The sequence below is a fragment of the Gossypium arboreum genome, chromosome 10 (assembly GCF_025698485.1).
Source record: "Gossypium arboreum isolate Shixiya-1 chromosome 10, ASM2569848v2, whole genome shotgun sequence".
Lineage (NCBI taxonomy): Eukaryota > Viridiplantae > Streptophyta > Magnoliopsida > Malvales > Malvaceae > Gossypium > Gossypium arboreum.
Window position 1 is genome coordinate 31499153 of NC_069079.1, and position 6156 is coordinate 31505308.

Here is a 6156-nt window from a genome sequence, read left to right on the forward strand (position 1 = left end):
AAAGGGCTTTGCCCCAGTTATTAAAAGAGGCTAGGCCTCCAGTTATATGATAAAGCAGCTATGCTGCCAGTGGAGAGTTATGGCGGGGTGGGTCGAGTTAATCCCACATGGTGTGTTGGATGGTGCGGTGGAGAGTAGCGGATGGTGGGTTGAGTAGCCTCCCAAATGGGTTGCATTCTTTCATTGACATTACATGTGACATAAAAATGGGCCTTTGGGCGTGCATTTCTGATAAAGAAAGGCTTTGGCCCAAGAATATGAAATATGAAAAGGCTTGACCCAGTGTTATGAATTATGAAATATGAAAAGGGCTATGGCCCAAGACATGTTTGAGATTGGTTTTGGGCTTAGACCCAACAGTCATTATTGTTTTGGGCTCTGAAAGGGCTTGTTGCACATCGAGTTTCCAAACTCACCCCTTTCCTTAACCTTGCAGTGAGCCTTGATGTGGGAACTTGGGCCGAGGGGATTCAGAGTAGCCACGGTGATTGTCTTTGGACTTTTAAATAAGCGTTGGTTTTCATTAGTTTCCTTTAATTATTATTTATTTTGGGCTGTAATAAGGCCATTTTAACTTTCCTTTTATTTCTTTTCGGATTATTTTAATTTTAATAACTTCAAACCTGGTTGATAATTATTCAAATGGGCTAGACTTAGGACGTGTTTTCAAAACGATACTTGTTTTCAAAAGAGTTCAACACCACGATTAATCGATTTATCAAAGTCGTTCACTTAAACAAATTTAAACTCGATATAACAAAGTGTGGCTATGGTTGTGGGCATGTCTAGGATTGGATCCAATCAAAGAGCTTGGCACTTAAGCGACCTTCATGGCTCACCTCCTCTATCTCTTGATACCTACCGGTGCCCACTTCTATACACCTTGTTAACTCAACAAAATATATGGTTTTAAAACACTAAAACGGAACGTGGGTTTTCAACTCCAATGTGGCACGCCGATTCGGCCATAACGTCTGGGCTGGGTTTGGGGTGTTACATTTAGTGGTATCGAGCTAGGTTGCAACAACTCTACTGTGGATCGGGTTCAAAATGTTTTCAAAACTTAGGCCTAAAAAGGGTATTTTTGAAAATGGTTTTTTGAGATGTTTTATGGGAATATATGTTAAAAAGGTACAAGTTTTTCTGCTTTTAAATCAAGAGTTCAAAATAAAGGAGTTTTCAAATCAAAGTTTTAAATTTCTATTTTGGTGATTAAAACATGGTTTTCAAGTTCGGATTGAAGAAAGAAGTGGCGCACTGAATCCCCGGCACCAAGTCTGTAAGTATATTTTCTTTATGATATATGATATGATATTATGAATAGTATTGAGACCCTACTATGATACTTTAGCTAGGGTAGAGCTGTAAACGGTAGGAATGAGACTGTAGCTAGGCTACGATGATACGAAAACAATCCTTGAACTGCTATATCTCCATAAGACATTTTCTTAATAAACAGTGGAACGTTATACTAATTTCATAAAACTCGTAAACAGAAAATTCGATATGAGTACAAGAGGAGCTCATGGACGAGGCCGCAGACGTGGTCGCGAAGGGTGCAAGTGAATCATCATCCTCGGGGCATAGGCCACCGAGGAGCCATCTGCTACAAGCAACGGAGACTGGTCTTATGATCGGGTCATGGGGGATGACGCTTATCCCAAGCCATGTTAAGGGTTTTAGAAAGAGTGGCTGGAGCTAGTACTGGGATGGTGAATAGGGGGTCTATATCGAACGACTCCGGGCCAACGGAGCAGAAGTATTTAGGGGTGTATCTGGAGTAGCCCCAAATGTGGCAGAATATTGGCTAGAGGCAACAGAACGGATCATGGACGATCTAGACTACTCAGTGGAGCAAAAGCTGAAAGGAGCTGTGTTGCTGCTACGGGACGAGGCATACCGTTGGTGGATCACCGTAAGGGAGAGTACCCCAATTGAGCAAGTAACTTGGGAATTGTTCAAAATGGCTTTTAAAGGGAGGTATGTTGGAGTAAGCTATGTGGATGCTCGTCGGAAGGAATTCTTGAATCTGACTCAAGGTGATAAGACCAGTAGCAGTATGAGGCGATTTTGAGGTCGAGTCGATATGCTAGTGGCATAGTGGCAATCAATATGAGCGCATGTCCGATTTGAGGATGGTCTCCGACGAGCTTAGGATATTAATAGCTCCACGAGGGAGCGTGGTTTTGCTGCATTGGTAGAAAAGGCAAAAATAGCCGAGGAGGTGAAGTTGACTGAGCAACGGAATCGTGAGAAGGATCGACCCAGATTCAAGAGGGATTTTAGACCCTCAAGTGCCGCGAATCAAAATGTTAAAAGAGCAAGGATGGAGGAACCAGTTCAAGCAGTTCCAGTAAATACTTATAGACCGCAGGCTTGCAGGGACTGTGGTAAGGTGCATATAAAGGAGTGCTGGAAACGAACTGGAGCATGTTTTCGATGTGGGTCTAAGGAGCATAAGTTCAGAGAGTGTCCTCGGAGGACAGCTCAGGAGCTAGCGGTAGAGCAAAGGGATGTCCAACCACAGCGAGGAGGACCACCACCACAGAGGGGTCGTGGGCAAGGTAGAGGTGGCAATGGTAATGGACGAGGACGTGGGGCACCTGGCAGAGATGCTGGACACGTTGAAGCTCGACAACCGGTGTTGGTTTATGCTGCACGACGTCGTGAGAAGGGTGACGCTCCTAATGTTATAACGGGTACGTTTTTCATCCATAGCATGCCTTACACTGCTTTGATTGATGTGGGTTCCACCCACTCGTATGTTGCTTGTGATGTATCTGGGGCTTTGGATGTGCTTCCTGAGAAGACTGTGAGTGGGGTATCAGTGATAAGCCCATTGGGACATTCGGTTAAGGTAGATAAATTTTTTTGGGCAGTACCGTTAGTGACACAAGATAAAATCTTTGAAGGAGATTTGATGGAGCTGCCATTTTAGGATTTTGATCTTATCTTGGGAATGGACTGGTTAACTAAGCACAAGGTGACGTTGGATTGTGCTGCAAAAAGGATGGTACTAAGAACTGCCGAAGATGAGGAGATAATGGTCATAGAGGAACAAAGGAACTATTTGTCCAATGTTGTTTCGGCTTTAAGAGCCGAAAAGTTGATTCGGAAAGGTTGTGAGGCGTACTTGGCCCTTATAAGTCAAACGGGACTTGAGGAGATAACGGTAGAGTCGGTTAGGACTATTAAGGAATTTCAGGATGTATTCCCAGATGAACTTCCTGGATTACCCCTGAGCAGAGAAGTCGAGTTTGGAATCGACTTACTACCTGGAACAGCTCCTGTGTCCATTGCACCTTATAGGATGGCACCAAAGGAGTTGGTAGAATTGAAAGCTCAAATTCAAGAGTCATTGGATAGAGGGTTTATAAGACCAAGTGTTTCCCGTGGAGAGCACTGTACTGCTCAGAAGAAGAAAGATGGGACTACGCTAATGTGTATTGACTATCGGCAGCTTGAATAAACCGACTATCAAGAACAAGTATCCGTTACCAAGAATCGATGATCCGTTCGACCAATTAAAAGGAGCCTCGGTGTTTTCTAAGATTGACCTTGGTCGGGATATCATCAATTAAGAGTTAAAGAGGGGATATTTATAAGACGGCATTCAGGACTCAATATGGTCATTATGAGTTTCTGGTAATGCCTTTTGGGTTGACTAATGCATCGGCAAAGATTCATGGATTTGATGAATCGGGTATTCCACCATACTTGGATCGGTTCGTAGTCGTTTTTATTGACGATATCTTGGTGTATTCGGAAACGGAAGAGAAGCATGATGAGCATCTTCGTAGTAATCGCAAGTGTTAAGGAGAAGTAACTTTATGCAAAGTTTAGTAAGTGCGAGTTTTGGTGAAGGAAGTTACCTTCTTGGGGCATGTTGTGTCTGCCGAGGGATCAAGGTGGACCTCAAAGATTGAAGCAATTTTGGAATGGAAGCCACCAAAATCGGTAAGAGATTCAAGTTTTCTGGGGTTGGCGGGTTATTATCGAGATTCGTGGAAGGATTTTCGTGTTGGCGGACCGTTAATCTAAACTTATAAGGAAGGAGCACCTTTTGTTTGGACAAATAAGCAAAGAGAGGCTTTTGAGAAGTTGAAGAAGGTTTTGACGGAAGCACCGCTTTGATTCACCAGTAGTCCGGTAAGGATTTCACTGTGTACAACGATGCGTCACATGTAGGTTTGGGCTGCTTGTTGATGCAAGAGGGTAAAGTGGTCGCTTATGCTTCACGACAGCTTAAGCCGCATGAGGTGAACTACCCTACGCATGACTTGGAATTGGCAATGTAATCTTTGCACTTAAGATATGGAGGCATTACCGTATGGAGAGAAATGCATCATCTATACGGATCACAAGAGTCTTAAGTACTTGCTGACTCAAAAGGAGCTGAATCTTAGGCAGCGAAGGTGGATAGAGTTGTTAAAGGACTATGACTGTTCGATCGAGTATCATCCAGGGAAGGCGAATGTCGTGGCTGATGCGCTAAGTCGAAGGGTTGTGGCGGAATTAAAGGCGATGTTTGCTCGTCTGAGTTTGTATGACGACGGAAGTTTATTGGCGGAGTTGCAAGTGAGACCGACTTGGGTAGAACAGATTAAGAAGCAACAGTGGGAGGACGAGTCGTTGGTTTCTCAGTTTCAGCAAGTTGAGAAGGGGGAGAATCCTGACTTTGGGTTAAATAGTGAGAGAGTTCTTTGTTTTCGAGGAAGAATTTGTATACCGAAAGACTCCGACTTGAGATTGATGATTTTGAAAGAGGCATATAATGGACCTTGTGCTATGCATCCAGGAGGGAGTAAGTTGTATCGAGACTTCCGAGAGCAATATTGGTGGCCTGGTCTTAAGCGAGAAGTGACCGAATTTGTAGGGAGATGTTTGACATGTCAACAAGTGAAGGCCGAGCATCAACTACCTTCGGGATTGTTACAACCGGTAAAGATACCACTTTGGAAGTGGGAAAGGGTAACTATGGACTTTGTGAGTGGGTTTCCGTTGACACCTTCTAAGAAGGATTCGGTTTGGGTGATTGTGGATAGACTCACGAAATCGCTCATTTCATACCGTCCAACCGATTACTCACTTGAAAATTGGCGATTGTATGTGGCGAAATAGTACGGTTGCATGGTGTGCCAGTATCGATAATTTCAGACCGAGACCCAAGGTTTACATCTCGGTTTTGGCAGAAGTTGCATGAGGCATTGGGAATGCGATTGGATTTCAGTACGGCTTTTCACCCTCAGTCGGATGGGCAGTCGGAGAGGGTTATTCAGATTTTAGAGGATATGTTGAGGGTTGTGCTATTGAGTTTAGAGGCACCGGGAGGACCATTTTCCATTGGCGAGTTCACAGATAACAAAGCAGCTACCAAGCAAGTATTCAGATGGCTCCATATGAGGCACTATATGGGCGAAGGTGTCATTCGCCTACTTGTTGGGCGAATTGGGGAAAGGAGAATACTTGGACCAGAGTTGGTAGTCGACATCAAGACAAGATTAAGGTGATCGGGAAGAGGTTAAAGAGGCGGCGGATCGACAAAAGTCTTATGCCGATCTGAAGCGTAAGGATATTGAATATGCGAGGGGACATGGTCTTTTGAAAGTTTCGACTTGGAAGAAGATTTTGAGATTTGGTAAGAAGGGTAAGTTGAGCCCACGGTTTATTGGGCCTTACCAATCACTAAGCGGATAGGGCGGTGGCTTATCACCGGAGTTACCTCGAATCGGATCGCATTCACGATGTCTTCCATGTGTCCATGCTAAGGCGATATCGTTCGACCCAACTCATATCGTGCCGATTCCAGCGAAGTTGAGGTACGGTCGGATTTGACCTTTGAAGAGGAACCTGTGTAAATACTTGATCGTGATGTCAAGGTGTTGAGAAGGAGGTCAGTCCCGTTGGTGAAGGTACTTTGGAGGAACCATGGCAAGGAAGAAGCTACTTGGGAGACCGAAGAGGCAATGCGTCAGCAGTACCCTCAACTGTTTGGATTAGGTAAATTTCGAGGTCAAAATTTCTTTAAGGAGGGTAGAGTTGTAACATCCTGATTTTCGGGTTTTTCGCGATTCCTGATATTTTAAGTAATTTTCTAAAATTTGGTATGTGATTATGGAATTCATAATTTGGGTGTGTAAATGGGCTTATGGAATG